We start from the raw sequence: 16,702 nt of genomic DNA, 5'->3' as shown, positions 1-16,702 counted from the left end.
GCCTTTAGTGACCCCAACCACCAAAAAGATTATGATGCCTTCCCCACCCTTCAACTTCTCATATATGTATTTCAAAAAAATTTTTTTTAATTTTATTTATTAATTTGAGAGAGAGAGAGAGAGCATGAGCAGGGTGAGGGGCAGAGGGAGAGGGAGAGGGAAAAGCAGACTCCCTGCTGAGCAGGGAGCCTGATGCAGAGCTCAATCCCAGGACTCCAGGATTGCGATCTGAGCCAAAGGCAGGCACTTAACTGACTGAGCCACCCAGGTGCCCCTCCCCCAATTTTTTTAATATGATTCATAAAGTCAGTGTAACGTAGTTCACTAAAGTCTACTTTCACCCCCTAATAACTACTTATAACCTCTTTTGGCATTTTTGGTACCCTAAGCACATACTTAAGTTTGCTCTTTGCTTATTCCAATCTGGGATACCAGATGTCCATTTGTACATTTTCTTTTAAGATTTATTTATTTATTTGAGAGAGAGAGCATGCATGAGCACGGGGAGGGGCAGAGGGAGAGAGAGAGAATCCCCAAGGAGACTCCTGAGCATGGGGCCAGACATGGGGCTCCATCCTAGGACCCTGAGATCATGACCTGAGCCAAAATCGAGAGTTGGCCACTTAACTGACTGACCCACCCCGGTGCCCCTGTACATTTTCTTTAGCATTGTGCCCTACTTGTATACCTGTTGGTTAATTTGGAAACCAGGGATCAGTTGACAAACTAACTTTCTGGTTGAAGACTATAATTCTATTCTCAAGTGGACAGGAATTATGTCCTCCTGGGCTTCAAAGGAAGTAATACAAGCTATAGAAAGTTCCTTGCTCCTATTCCAGGTGGATAGAATGGTTGATATGATGTGGTATATAACTCACTGTGTCACTAGAATGCCATAAAAATCTTTTTCAAAAATTGTGGTCTTATGTATTTTGCTATAGGAAATTTTGACACTTTTGAAGATAAATATTTGAAGAGGTTCTTGCTACTCCCAATGAGCTAGAAATTAACATGTTTGAAATAAGGTTCCTGCCATTTTGAAACTTGAGCCTTCATTAATTACTTTTAAATTAGTTGTGGGAACTGTATAATCTTATAATTGTAACCTACCAATAAAGCTCTCTACTCTTTTTAAAGAAACATATTACAAGCAATTTGAAATGTGTAAGTAATTAGGAATTAAATGGAAAAGCTTCGAGACAACTAATACTCTTGTGTAGATAAAGGCAGATAAATCTTGAGTTACAAATTAAGTCTTGTGTTAAATTTCTTTTCTTTCTTAAGGGTAAGGGGAAATCAGAACATAGAAATATTTTTAAACATCAGTCATATATCGTGGAGGCAAGGAACACAGATATTTTCTTGACACTGAGCAAAATTTAGTTTGAAATACCCTGATATCTGTGGATATACTATTTGAAGATTGTGTTCTATGTTGTGTGTTTAATGTCTTTTGGCTTGCTTTGTCAAAAATTCCAGTGATAGAGAAATAAGGAAATCATTTGACTTTTACAAATCTCAGTTTCTTCATTTATAAAATAGAATTCACACACACACACACGGGTGGAGGAAGACAGAGATATGCATTTCATAGTAGTTAAATCAAATCTTGAGCTCTGGAGTCAGAGAGGTGTAGACTCGTATCCTAGCTCTGTCATTCTCTAACTGTATGACCTTCAGTAAGTTGATTCTCTGAGCTTCAGTTTCTTTATTTGTAAAATGAGATCATAACAGTACCTACTTCTAGGCCTCTTTTAAGGGTAAAATGAGGAATGCAGTTGAGTGCATAGCATAGTGCTGGTATCTTGGACTTTGTATATATTCAATAAATTAAATAATTTTATTAGTATTTTTTAAAGCATTTTACAAATTCATAGTGCTAGATGTTTTAATCAGAACCATTTATCAAAAGTGAGATTCAAGTGAGATCTGTATCTTCCTCCACAATATCAAAGGTAATGGCCCCCTCCTCAGATTCCCCATGCAGCACTTTCCTCATTTTATAGATTAGCATCTGACTTCTACAGTCAGAAATGACTATAGCTAGCTAGAAATGTCTGAGCCTATCTTTCTCACTGGTTTATAATTCTGGAGGATAGGGACCATATATTTTGAGTTGAATTTTAATTGCATCCCTGGCTGCAATTATACTGTCTGCACATAGTTAAATTATCAGCAAAGATAGAATTTCAGTCAACAATTTATCCCTGCAATCTTGAGTCATACAATAGAACCACTGAGAGGGAACCTCTACCTGACTTGTCTCTAGTCAGGGGCCCAGTTCTTCTAGGATGTATGCTAGTGGGGGTCCCATAAGGAGCTTTAGGGTGAGAGCCTTCAAGGGGTGGGAAGAGTACTTTGGCTTTGCTGGTCTCCAGGAGGAAAGTAGCACTTTTGATGTTAACATGGTTGCTTGTGCCCTTTGTCTCCTTAGAGCCATCCATCAGGCCCTGCTTTGCCCCAGTCACTGTCTGCTCTTTACAAAGAATATTTGTGATGGGATTATGAGACCTGAAGTTCTATTTCTGCTAATAAATCTGCTTTCCTTCTAAACATACCCACACATGCACACACACATACACAACTATATGTAACCATATGCAGAATCCTCATTCAATGTTAGTCCTGACCTGAACTGCAATACCACTTTAATGGTGTGAAACTCCGTGGAAATAAAATTAGACAAGTCTGTCATGCGGTGTGTTTATTGTAATGCATCAGTGTATCCATTTTAGAAGTGGGTGGTATTTTACATGGCTATTTTGTATTACTTGAGGATAATTATTTCAGATCTTTTTGCTGATTTCTCTATAGTGTTCTGGAGAAAAATTTTAGACATAAGTGATTTAAAGATCTAATCATAATTATGTCAATTTAATTCAGTTCATTAAATCACTTTTGAGCTTCTATTACATACAAAGCACTGAACTAGGCAATATCAGAGATATACAAATGAATAATAGTGCATGGTCGCTGGTCTCTAGAGAGGTCATCATTTAACATCATTGCCATTGTCAAAGTGTATTTCTTAATGATGATTCTATCCATATGTGGTATGCCTAATGGGGTATGAAACTGGTTAAGCAAACATCAAAGCCTACTCAAATTTTTTGTTGAAAAAGATAATGTATATATATAAATAATAATATGCTAGTTCCCAAGACTTACTCTTGACAAGCAACACAAACACCAATAAATATGAAATACATTCAATTAAAAATTATAGTAAAGCCTAATTTATCCGTACTATGAAAGAATGAAAATGTTTATTATTTTAATTTTCCTGATAATGGAAACTTACATTCCTTTTAAAGCACCAAAGCATTTTAAATATTAACCAATTTGGGGTTTATCTTTCTAAAATGTGTGGTCTATTTCTCTTCCTTTCTAAAGATATGTATTCTGAAACCAAATTCAACATTTTTCTTAATAAGTCTGAAATATTATTGTGAACATCAGATCGTATGCTATGTTATAAATAGGGAACTTTTCAGGAACAATATTGAGGTATACAATATAGTGATTCAACAATTCCATACATCTACTGTAAGTATTTTTTCAAAAATCTTGTTCCCTTAGTGGTTTAGTTGTCTGAGTCAGTTATTATTGCTATGTAATAAGTCACCCCAAACTTAGCAGCATGAAAAAAACTCATTTTATTATGCTCTTAGATTCTGTGGATCAGTAATTCACTATAAGCAAGGAGGGACAGCTCTTCTTTGCTCTATGATGTCTGGCTCCTCAGCTAGGAAGACTCAGATGAGTAGGAATGACTTTAATAGATGATGTCTGGAATAGCTGGGACTAGAGGATGTAGTTTCAAAATGACATCTCACTCACCTGTCTGGCACCTGGGCTGGAACAGCTAACAGCTGGGTTTAGCTGGGACCATTGACCAGAACACCTACACAGGGCCTCTTCACGAGGCTTGGCTGTTCAGAGCCTGGTGATTGGGTTCTGAGAGGGAAGGCCCCAAAGAGGGCCTTCCAGAAGGCGAGTGTTCCAAGAGAAACAAGTGCAAGTTTCATGGCCTTTTCTCGTAGCCTCAGAAATCATGCAGTACCATTGTATTAGTAACAAGTGAGTCATAAGGTCAGCCCCAGACTCAAGGGGACGAGATTGAGACTCCACTTGTTAATGGGGCAGTGGTAAGGTTACACTGGAAGAGAGCATGAGGGATGGGAGAGATTGCTGCAGCCATCTTTGGAAAATACAGTCTGTCAGCAACCATTTGTTATCGCTATCGACAGTACCTTCTCCCTCTAGGATTCCCACGTACTTAGTGTCCAGTTTCAGTTCTAAAATGGCAAAACAAATAAACTCTCTTTTAAAAATTAAATGTAAAATCAGAATATGCAGTCATTTGGGTGAGGCCTAAGGGTTTTCTTATGAATGGAGTGACTGAGTTTTAATACACTGACCTGATGGTAGCTAGCCTGGCTGCTATGAGGCTATGAGGGGGTGCAGCAAGAAGGTGGCTGTCTACAAGCCAGCGAGAAAGACCTGGGAAGAAACCAGACCTGTCGACACCTTGATCTTGGACTTCCAGCCTCCAGAACTGTGAGAAAATAAGTTTTTGTTATTTAAGCCCCTCAGTCTGTAGTATTTTGTATGGCAGCCCTAGATTACTGATATACTGGATAACTGACTTCTCAGAGGATATGGTCTTAGTCCTACTGCCCCACCACGTATGCTCATCTATGCTCTCTTTGCTCTACCCAGATATTTCCATGTTTCTATGTCGTCACTCACGCTATCCCTCCTATCTAAAAGGTTCTTTGCTTCTTGTCTGGGCTTATAAACTCATTTCTCAAGGCTCAACTCAGATGCCATCTTCTCTGTGTTTTACCTAACCAACCATCTAGACAGAATTAGCCACTCGATCCCTGTGCACATACCTTAATTTATCATTTTTAATATTGAGTGATAATTAGTCATCTCTGATCCCCTCTCCCCTGCCATAGAATAAGTGGTTGAGGGGAGGGACTGCATCCCAATTCCCCCGATTTCTGGTACAGTGCCTGACATTTAGTAGGTGCTCAATACATGTTTGTTGATTTAATACATTGCACTAGAAACACATAAAATTTAAGACCTGGAAGACACCTTAATGATGATCTAATCTAGACTTTCATTTTATAATTGAATAAAAGGTTGTTTCAGACAGATATTCCAAAGGAAATCACAACCACACTTCCAGTTAGTACAAAAAACATCCTGAAAGTTGATAATTTTAGGGAGGATTGAACAATTGAAAAGGCATGAGCTCATAGAGCTGAGAAGGGGAATGTGTTCCAGACATTGGGTGGGGCATCAGGAAGGTTTGGAGACAGAGGAGGATGGCTGAATAAAGTGAGTACCAAGTTAATGCGTGCACATTTAAAATGCATTATTGTGATTTGGAAGGTCTGTACACAAATCTTCAAAGAAACTACACATTATATTTTATTATTTTTATTATCTGTATCTCCTAATTTTCCCTATTTCGTTTTTGATGCATAGGTTGTTAGTGACACAAGTCAGAACTTTATTTAAATTGTAGATTCCTTTATTTACTGAGTAAAGCAGTTAGAATTGTGCTGTGTGTAACTGCAGATAAATTAAAATAATAAAAGCACATTTTCCCCTCATCTCAGTTTTCCCACCCAATCAAACCTAAGGTAAGAGCAAAGATCTTAAGCACCTCCTTTCAGTTCATTTTCCTCCTGGTAAACTTCCAAGGATAGGCAGGGCTGCCATCTTTCATCCCTCATCCATCTTCCCTCAGAAATACTCTCTATTCATTGTGGTGCCTGGGTCGCTCAGTTGGTTACACTGCTGACTCTTGATTTCGGCTCAGGTCATGATCTCAGGGTCGTGAGATTGATTCCCATGTTGGGTCCCATGCTGAGAGTGGAGTCTGCTTGAGGATTCTCTCTCTCCCCCTGCCCCTCCCCCCGCTCTCTCTCTAAAATAAATAAATAAATCTTAAAAAAAAAAAAAAGAAAAGAAATACTTTCCATTAAGTCCTCAGGGGAAAATGCTAAGGGTTGTGAGGGTATGATTTCTTTCTTGTCTGCTAAAACATACTGGCAGTTTGGACTCCAAGCAATAACATGTGAAAGGGCCTGTTTGCATCTGTTTCTTAAAATGGTCTTTGTGTCTAAAGAGACAAACAAGACAATAACAACAATAACAAAATAGCAGAAAAGGCACAAAAGAAGCCTAAAATCCCATGCTTTCATTATGGAGATAAAGATGATACGTTACCAACACATAAACAACAACGCAGGGATTGTTTTGAGACTTCAGTCAGATGATATTCTAAAGAGCTCAGTTCACTGCCTGGCACTTCCTGTGTGAGTGCGCACAAAGCTGTGAACCGTTAGCTGTGAATATCGGCAGGAAGTTCCATGTGGCAGCATCACTTGCCCAGTGTGCATGTGAACTTGGGATAATTACTTACCTTCATGACCTTCGGTTTTTTTATCTGTCAAATGGGGATAATGATGCCTTTCTGTGGGGTTATTGTGAGAATTTGGTGAAATGATAAAAGGGAAAGGCACAGTGCCAGGCACTCAGAAAGACAGATTTCCTTTTGTCACTGGCAATACTTGGGTTCTTTTTTTTTTTTTAAAGATTTATTTATTTTAGAGAAAGAGTGTGAAAGCATGAGCGGGGAAGAGGGGCAGAGGGAGAGGGAGAAGCAGACTCCCTGCTGAGCAGGGAGCCCGATGTGGGACTTGATCCCAGGACCCTGAGATCATGACCTGAGTGAAGGCAGACGCTTAACAGACTGAGCCACCCAGATGCCCCAATACTTGGGTTCTAATTTTTTTAAACTAATTCTCTAATGACTTTGGACAAGTCGGGCCTTAGAAGCTCATTTTTCTCATATAAAATGAGGAGTTGGGCCAAGGGTATTTCTTTTAACTATAAACTTCTTAATGAAAAGAGACCCCCCTCAATGGGGCCATCACTGACCATTTGACCTTGGCTTCCTCTTTTCTCCCTTTGCTTGTTGGGGTCACTGCAAGACCTGTGTTAGGAATCTTTGTGAGATAATAACAAATGATTTGTCCTGTACATCCCCAGGATTTATCTTCATGCATGGATACCTCCCGAAAATGTTGAGATTACTAAGTAAATAATGCATACAGATGAACCATTTAATTGTGCTTTCATGTTCTGGGCTAGTATTAGCACAAAGTTTCTGTTAGCTGGTCAGAGCTTGGATACCTTCAGGTATCAAATCCTTGTGCCTCCAGGCTCCCACACTTTGTAGGAGCCATTCAGTCAGCATTTATGCCTAAGAAAAACTGGAGACTTGAGAGTTAATGATTTGAAAGAACTTTATTGCAGAATTAAAAAAAAAAATCAGTGAGAGAGTCCCGAAATTAGGAATGTCAAACTGTAGGTTGACTATTTAAATTGCCCAGGCCTAGGATTTCCTTTGTCTCTGCCAAGGTAGAAACTTAAAAAATGACTCCATTTTATCTTTTGCATGTTAGAGTGAAGGTAGTTTCTCAAAATCCTACTTTTCCCTAAAGTACACAAGAATTAATGAGTAGCTAAAAGCACAGATTTTATGATGTATTAAGCATGATTTGTCTTCAGTAATGGGAAGAAAATTCCCTTAGAATTGTGGTTTTCTAGAATATAAAGGGGACATAACACAGAATGAAGAAAAAAAGCTTTGGAAAAGCAAGACTGTCCCTCTGAAAAGAGCGCTGAAGTGAGAAAGGAAATGGCAGTGGGAAAGGACGTGGGTGGAAGAAGATGATTCAGCCAGAGGGGGCTGGGGTGAGTACTGTGGGCTGGCCTGACTGAGTGTGAAGTAGGCGGGCAGTTATGACTAGCATTGAATGGGAGATAATTAAGAGCAAGTTGGTACCAGTAAGTGCCAGTGAAGGGAAGAGAATATGTCCAGAAAAAGCAGTTCTTTATTTTAATGCTGAATTAAAACACCTACCCATTTGGGTCTTGAGAATTTCATTTTGAAATGAAAAAGTATTTGCTGGAAACAGAATGCAGATGATTGTGAAATTTTACATGCTTTCTTCTAGTTGTCGTGGTGAAAAAGTTTCAAAATGATATAGCTGTGCTGGGTACTCTTTCGTGGAAAGAAACATATATTTTAAAATATCAGCCATTCCATAAAGGAAAAAGCATTGCTGTTCAAAGTCATGCACAACACAAGTATCAAGTTTCAATTTGGGATCAGCTACACATACATTTCTGACTCGTTTTTAAGAGAAAGGACTGAAAATGCACAGCTTCCATCATCCTTTAAATAGCTTTCTGGATTGAAGAGCATTATAATTAAACTGCACCAAGTGTCACTGTAGAGAAGCTTCTAAATTATGGGTCTGAATAGGGGCGAGAAATGCTATTTGATTGCTTGACAATCAAAACCAGAAAATGTTCACATATGCACACCCCAGACTTATTGTAATTCTATCGGATGGAGAAGTGGGAGGATTAGGTGTAGCCTTGAATTCAATAATTACTTGTTTATCTCTCTTTCAAAAATTTAAAAGAAAAACTATTCATAAATTACTCAGGAATACATATTCACAGAGTAGTCTTGTATAAGAAAAAAACATATTAGCAAGTAATCAGTCCTTTCAGTGTGTCCCAGAAATTGGTTGTGAAAACATGGCCATGTATGTCCTCAAAGTACTCTCAAAATTTGAAAACTAGTACATTGAACTCTTCAATAAGTACTTTATTTCAAACAGAATGTCAGGAGGGATGTTCATCAGGGCTCTGAAATCTACTTGTTGTACTGGTTTGCACTCCATTTCGCCCAGCTCTTTGTTTTCCGGAAGCTCTCCTTTTGCTCTTAGGGTGGGAAGGAATAGGGAGATGCTATCAGGACATTGCTCAGACAATTCAGGACCTTTCTTGCCTTTTAAAGAGGCCCAAAAGATGCCTCTCGGAAGGAAGGTGAGAATTTAATGCCATACCAGCACCTTTACAAAGTGTTTGATGCCCATTTAGGTACTGCATATAGGAACAAACATTAAACATTTGACTGGGAAACAAACTTTGGTGCCTGAAAACTGTCAGGCTGAAAATGAAGACATAGCACATTTTTCCTGATGCTTTCCCAAATGAAAACTAAGACCATAAATTATACACATCATCCTTTAAATGTATTATCTATGTAAACAAAATGATGTCATGTTCTCCAGTCTTTTGGATTGACCCTTCCTTTAACATTTAACTATGGATCTGGTTTCCATCTCAAGTGATGAGGAAAGTCCATTATCCTCTTCCAACCTTCCCTCTCCTGGGCATTTTTCACTCCAGATTCTCATTACTGGTTTTGTATACCAATTAACAATTTTTCTTTCATAGATAAATAAGTGAAATGTAGAACATATTCAAGAATAATTCAACAATTTAAGAATTGGGTTGAATGGTTCTTCCTAAAGAGGGATATTTCTAGACAATAGTATCTAGTCCCATAGAGTGAACCATTAGCCAGTCATAGAAAGACAGTTTCACTTTAGTAAGGGTAAGATATTTCTGTGGGTCAGAGATTTCCCAAGATAGCCTCAAGGGTCTGAGAATGCAGAATCCCTCATCTCTGGAGGTGTTCGGAGTATCCACTGGCTACATTAACTTGAGAATTCCTCACAGAAGTAGACCCAGAGATGAGGATCCACACGCAAGTATAGCTTATCCGGCAGGTGATCCAAGGAAAGAGTGGTAGGAAAAACAGAAGTAAGACAAGAAAAGGAAGCTGGAAGTGAATATATATGCTGTTCACACAAGAGTCCAATGGTAGAAATAGGAACTCTAATCCCACTTGGAAATTCTGGAGGCAAGTGTAAAATACTCACCTCAGTTATCCTCCCAACGAAATGAGAGAGCTGGGATGCTCTTACACAAATTTCCATGAGCTGAGGTTGAAAACTACTCCAGGAAACCATTAGTCCTCTGCCATTTTCTGCCTGCCTGGTGCTATGCTGGCAGTTGAAAGCCAGGCTGGCACACAATGAACTGCTAAGAATGAAAAGGGTATAAGTCAGGGTCTCAGTAGTATCTGTTACACTAGCTAAAAACTTGAGAAGGCTATTGTAGAAAAGAGATTGTAATATGATAACCCAGGGACTGACTCGAGAGATGTACCCAGAGATGTATATTTATTGGTTTTTCACAGTGTTGATTTTTTAAATTGAATTTGAATGACCATAGGTACTACCATATCCTCTTCAGTGTGCCTCAAGCCCTATTAATCTCTACTGCTGGTTTCACACGTTTGCATCATTTGTCTGCTCTTGGAATTTGCTGTCCAGGAGGAAATTCAAATCTGAGATGATGGGTGGGTCTGGGAAATCTTGCAGGTCACCGCCAACTGTGAAATTCTGTGATGCTACAACTAGATGATCCCTAAAATTCGTTTCAGCAATAAAGTTCTATAGATTTAATTATATGCTATCTTTTTAATTATCTTTGCAAGTTCCTTGAGGCCAGTAGTATAGGCCCATAAGTGCTCTTGACTGATTAAAATGCAATTATGCATTTCTAAATGCTAATAAATAGAGCCACATTCATATATAAATTCACTGCTACTACAGTGTTTGCACCATACAAGTGTAGCTTGACACGCATCCAAACAGATAACAAAGAGAAACAGCTCAGTATTCAGCAGGCTTGATTTAGGGTCTACAGTCATACTCCAGTATATTTGTTAAGGCAAGCATGTACATTGATGCTCACCCACTTAGTCTTAGATCACAAGGAAAGATGACCTTGGCAAACATTAGAGCTTTTGAAAATTGGCCTTGCATTATGCTAAGTGCAAGAAGCCAGACATACAAGGCTATATACTATATGATTCCATTTATATGACATTCTGGAAAAGATAAAAATATATGGATGGAAATTAAGTCCCTAGTTGCAGGGTTGGAGGTTATGGTAGAGGGAACTGACTATAAAGGGGCAAGAGGGAGCTTAGTGGGGTGATGGAAATGTCCTCTGTCTTCTTCCTGGTGGATTACACTATGGTACACATTTTGTCAAATATCATCAAACTGTACATGGAAAAAAGGGTGAATTTTACTGTATTTATATATTATACTATTTTTATTTTATAGTATAGTAATATATATAATATATATACTTTATATATATATATATTAAACCTCAGTAAATCTGACATTTTAAAAAATTGAAGAAAAAAAACAAACCTCTAGGTCCCAGCCAAACTCCTTACCTCCTGCCACATGGGAAGCTTCCCAGCATCCCTGGAAAACCAGGGGAGGCTGGACTGGATGACCTCTCAGATAAAAGCACATAGTTCCCCCAGTCCCCGAGTTACCTCTTATTTTTAGCATTCCAAATCATCTTTGTTCCTCCAACATGATGAAAACAGGTCAATGGATGAAATAAGGTTTGTTTTGTTCTTGTTCTCAACTTCCTGCAACAGTATCTGCCTTAAGTCTTTTTACCTCCAGTGTTTTTCTCTAGGCCCAATTTCAGAATTCACATTTTAGTATTTTGACATATTTGTTCCTTTACTTATTTAAAGGAGATTTAAAGGGGCTGTCTAACTTCCAAGCAAAATCCTAGGCTGTAAGAACCGTAAGTTGAGAGGAGAAATGATGTGGTTTGACTAAGCCTGAATGCCTCCAAGATTCTACTTCAGAAGCTGAAGGGCTTGTCTTCCCTGTCAAATCCATTTCTCTTTTCTTGAATTCCCTGTGCACACCACATTCCTAAAGAACCTTGTCCTAGATTCTTCCATGGGTAAGCTGTTCTCTGGGTATTGTTCCATCTGGGGCAGCTGTCAAATGCACTAATCTGGGGAGCAGGCAGCAGGATGGAGTGTCAGGTGTCATTTCCATTTCCCTAGACAAGGGAGAGTACTCATGCAGCTCCATCAGGGAATGAGGGATGATTATAAGAACCTGGGGCAGGCACCATGCACTCTATGTCTCTATTAGCCTAGAGCATCTGGCACATTCCCCAGCCTCACACTGGGTACTTGGTAACTGTCAATTATTTGACTGACTGACCTCTCTTCCTCTCTGTGGCAGGATTTCCCTCCTGAGAGCCTTGTACTCACCCCTCATAGTTCTGCTCCACATCCTGAACCTCCAGATCCAGTCCTTCCCTCCCAGCCAGCCCTAAAGTCTGTTCTAGGTATCCCTTCTTTGAGCTTTCCTAAGACCTTCTTATACCTATCATAGCCTATATCACTCTATATTTTAATTGTATCCTGATTTCTCTGCCCACCCCCTCCTGCTGTTCCTCACCAGCTCCCCCTCCAACACTAGGCTATGAGCCTGTTGAGGGCAAAGATTTTTTTTTTATTCTTGGTGTGTGTGTGTGTGTGTGTGTTCTATCTGGAACATTATAGATTCCTTATAAATGTTTGCCAATGAACCAATAAAAACTTGCTCATGCTACTTTCAGAAGTTTGCTGTATTAGTTGGAAATGATTTCAAATGCAAGTAAAAGAAAAGCTTGCTAACTTGTATTGGCTTATACAAATAGACATTTCTTTTTCTGATGTAAAAGTAGGTTTGGAGAAAAGCAGCTGCTGACCATGGTTTAGACACGCAAGAGGTCAAGGCCAGAGATTCTGTGATTTATTTGACCTTCCCTTATGGTAACAAGATGGTTTTTTAAGTGCTCAGCTTTGAGATTAAGTGAGAAGGAACTATATTAGTTTTCCACTGTTGTGTTACAGATTGCCACAAACATAGGAACTTACCACAACACAAGTTTGTCATCTCACAGTTTCTATGGGCCAGGAGTCTGGTCAGTGGTTAATGGAGTTCTCCACTCAAGGAATTACCAGACTGCAATCAAGGTGTCAGCTGACGCTGCATGTCCTCTGAGGCTCAGGGTCCTCCTTGAAGCTTGCTGACAGTTGGCAGAGTTCAGTTCCTAGGGCTGAGGCTCTCACCTCCCAGAGGCTGCTCCAAAGCAGGTCACAATTCGGCTGTTTGCTTTCCTTTAAGAGGCCAGCAGGAAATGATCTCTTTTGAAAAGCTTGCCTGATTATGTGAGGCCCACTCAGGATCATCGTCCTTTTGATTGACTCAAAGTCAACCAATTGGTAATATAATCAGGGGGGTGATATCCCATGGTTCTACATACTCAAAGGGAGGGGATCCTACAGAGCATGTACACCAAGAGGCCATCTGAGCATTCCGCCTACCACAGGAGTGATGTCATGGCTTTCATTTGAAAAGCAAATTGCTTCTTCGAGTTCCTCTTAATAGAGTTCTGCTTCTATCTCATGGGCCAGAACTACATTACATAGCCATTGCTAACTGCAAGGAAGCCTGGTAAAGAGGATATCTAGCTTTTCCAGCTTCTACAGAGAAGACAAGAAAAGGGAAGGGGCAGGGAATAGATGTTGGATTAGTCCATCAACAGACTATGTACAGTCAAATACCCTCAAAACCTTAATTATAGAATATTAGATCTGGAAGAGCACTAAAAATCATTTAGTACAGCTTTTCAATTTTCTAGATAATGAAACTGAGGTCCAGAGAACTCATGTGACTTTCTTGAAGTCACACATTATTTCCGTTGAAGCACTAGACAAAATCACCCTACCATATTCCGCTTCTCTAATAGTTTAGTTTATCAAATCTCAAAAAAAAAGAGGATATTATACAAATAAACTAATGGTAGAATGATCTCTCTTGAAGTTGATCACTGATATACCTTCCTATCACAATAAAACAGGTTTCTACCTTCTAATCATAATTTGTGAAGCAAGCAGCTCAGACAAGAGGGATGGTTGGTAAGGCATCAGTGCAGAGGGCAAGTCTGCATGAGTTCAGAGAAAGATACACTCCTGGCTCAGGAAGTCAGGGAAAGCATCAAAGAGGGCCTGGAATTTGAGATGAGCTTTAAAGAACAGATAAGGTGTAGCATGGAGAAATCAAGGAGGGCATTCCATCTAGAGGGAAACACCAAAACAGGAATAGATATGTTAAACTAGAAAAATGTACAAGGAGTACAGAGATCAACTCAACTCGACCAAGCTAGTTTCAGAGGTTGATTTATTAGTCTAGGAAAGAGGTAATGCTGACTTGAACTCGGAGGGTGACAATGGGGGTGAAAAGGATGACAGGATGGAAGGAAAGTTATATGTGCCAGTTGGACAGGTTTTCACTGAGTCTGTAAGCACATATGTAGAAAGTGAGTTTATTCACTTCCTATCCCCAGTCCCATAGCCAGTCCCTGCACATACTAAATATTCAGCGTTTTTAGTTGAATTTTTGAATGATTTGGTACAGAAGATAAAGGAAAGGATGATATTAAGAAGCACTTGAGGCTGGATTGGAGATTATGAGGAGGTGAAGAATGGCACAGAGTATGAAATTCAGTTTCAGACATGTTGAGCTCCAGGTTTAGTAGGTCACTTGGGAGAGGCACCCAAGAAACTGATGAGCCTGGAGATGTTTATTTGCAATTTGTAGCTGTGAGGGCAGAAAAAGAAGGTAGTGGAGAACTTTAGGCAATGCTTACATTTAAGAGGGAGAAGATAAGTCACAAAAGGAGAACAACTAGTTGTAGAATTGCTCAGAGAAAGAAGATTGTAGATCCAAGAAGAAAGGGAATAAGAGTGTTTAAAAATCATAACCAACAGTTATTGAACAAGACAGGTTTCAGAGAGAAAGGGGGAAGAAAGAGAGAGCAAGAGTTTTAGGAGTGAGTAGGGAAGAAGAGCTGACAACTAGTATAGTTCACTTTCAGAAGTTTTAAAGATTTTATTTTTACTTATTTGAGAGAGAGTGTGTATGTGTGAGTGCATGCATGCATGAGCAGGGGGAGGGGCAGAGGGAGAGAGAGAGAGAGAGAGAGAATCTCAAGTAGACTGAGATGAGCACAGAGGACAATGCAGAGCTCAATCCCATAACCCTGAGATCAATGACCTGAGCCAAAATCAAGAGTTGGATGCTTAACCAACTGAGCTACCCAGGCGGTTCCCAGAAGTTTTAATAATAAGAGGAAAATCAGGGATGACAGAATCAAGGGAAGATGGTTTTTGGTTTTTGGTTTTTGGGGGTTTTTTTGTTTTGTTTTGTTTTTGTTTTTGTTTTTTGCTTTTGAGAATGGGAATGACTTAGGCACTTAGCTTCTGTTTGGGGGAATGAGTTAGAGGAAAGGGGAAAGTGAATATAAAAGAGAGATCCTGCTAAGGGAGGAGGTCAGAGCATCTGGAGGGTGTTGGAAGGTGGATTCAGAGAGGAGGAAGTACTCCTTGTCTTCTGAAGCAAGAGGGAGAAAAGAGGAAAGAGAAGGAAAGGAAGGTTTTTTCCATTGCCCTGCACTAACTGGCTTTGGGCCACTTTGAAAACCTCCCTGAATCTCAGTCTTTTCATCCATAAAGTCAAACCTGGGCCTAGGCGGGCACTAGAGTGTGATAAACTCTATAATTTTGCTCTAGACATATTTCTTAGGAGTCCCTCCCCTCCCCTGCTGTCCTCAAACAATCAATTGCCAATAATGGTGATAATAGCAATAATAGCAGACACAATTTATTTCATGTCTCAAAGGACATGCCCAACTAGGATGAATTCTGAAAAGCTGCACAGTGGAAAAATCATTTGAATGTACGTTGAAGGATGGCAGGTGTATGTATGTATGTATATAAAATGTCTTAGTACAAATATCTCAAATCTTATAGGTAATGCAGTGTAATGTTTATTCTATTTCTTTCCTGAGTTCAGTCAACCCTCATCTCATTTCTTCCTGGCTTTTTGTCTGTTTCTGTGCTTAGTTTTTGAATTTATGATTCAAAATGTTTCTCATATTCCCAAATGCTTGTTTGAGGATATATAATTCAGTTTGGAGAGTTGTGTTACTGTTGGTGAGTTTTCTCCCACTTTGCCATTATTTGGGGGAGGAGTTTTATGAGTTGAATTGTTTGGATTCTTTTTGTTTTTTATTTTTTAGATTCTTTTTATTTTTATTTTAATGATTTTGCTTGGATGAAGACTGATCTGCATTTCTGTGGACGGGCTGAATGGTGGGGTGGTTACAAGATTTCTGGATCAAGAGTGCCCTCTTCTGTCAGTGTAGCAAAGTATGATTTTTTTTCTTTTTTTTTTAATTGGTTAATTATTATTTTATGGAAGATGAATGATAGGAAAAGAGATTATGCTTCCTTCTATTTTTTTAAGATTTTATTTATTTATTTTGAGAGATAGAGAGTGAGAGCAAGAGTGAGAGAGAGCAAGAGAGAGAGCATGAGCAGGGAAGAGAGACAGAGGGAGAAGCAGACTCCCTGCTGAGCAGGGAGTCCGATGCAGAACTTGATCCCAGGACCCTGGTATCATGACCTGAGCCGAAGGCAAATGCTTAACTGACTGAGCCACCCAGGTGCCCGCTTCCTTCCATTTTAGAGGGAGAGAGAATCTGACAGGTTCTTAAATTTGCCCCTCAAGTCTTTTCCCTGTACCCTGCATAATTTCTGAAAGTCACCTCTACCTTCTTTTGACCCCTCTCCCTAAAACTCTGTCTTTCCAAGACTGCCTCCTTGCACCTTACCCACATGGCTAAGTACCTTCCCTGTAGTATGTGCTCTGATCTACCAGCATTGTTTTTCAGTATTTTCAAAATTAGGGTGGACTTTCTCTTTTGGGTGGTGGCTTTAGATCAATCTTAAATCTAGCTCCCCTTTTCTATACTCTGTACGGTTTTTCTCAAACCGACTTTGTTTTCCTGAGAGGGGCTTGCATCA

The 16,702-nt window shown here is 39.4% G+C and overlaps 1 protein-coding gene and 1 long non-coding RNA gene across 3 annotated transcripts in view; one reads left to right on the top strand and one right to left on the bottom strand.

Annotated features, from left to right (window-relative positions):
• Window positions 1-13,226, bottom strand: part of LOC135363906 (uncharacterized) — a 64,340-nt gene extending 51,114 nt beyond the window's left edge. Inside the window, exons 1-3 of one of the 2 annotated variants that reach the window (XR_010410254.1) lie at window positions 12,710-13,226; window positions 9,831-9,993; window positions 8,572-8,823 (exon numbers count right to left, since the gene is read on the bottom strand). This is a non-coding gene — a long non-coding RNA (uncharacterized LOC135363906). Of the gene's footprint in view, window positions 1-8,571; window positions 8,824-9,830; window positions 9,994-12,709 lie in introns of those variants that run through there. The other variant, XR_010410253.1, reaches the window with a different exon arrangement.
• The window catches only part of NEMP2 (nuclear envelope integral membrane protein 2), a 369,626-nt gene that overhangs the window by 91,237 nt on the left and 261,687 nt on the right, over window positions 1-16,702 (top strand). The window lies entirely within an intron of this gene.

This window comes from Mirounga angustirostris, unplaced genomic scaffold (genome assembly GCF_029215605.1).
Source record: "Mirounga angustirostris isolate CCGP_5_RB_7025 unplaced genomic scaffold, mMirAng1.0.hap1 SCAF_3, whole genome shotgun sequence".
Taxonomy (NCBI): Eukaryota; Metazoa; Chordata; class Mammalia; order Carnivora; family Phocidae; genus Mirounga; species Mirounga angustirostris.
The sequence above is the reverse complement of the archived record's forward strand: the minus strand, read 5'-3'. Positions and strand labels throughout refer to the sequence as shown.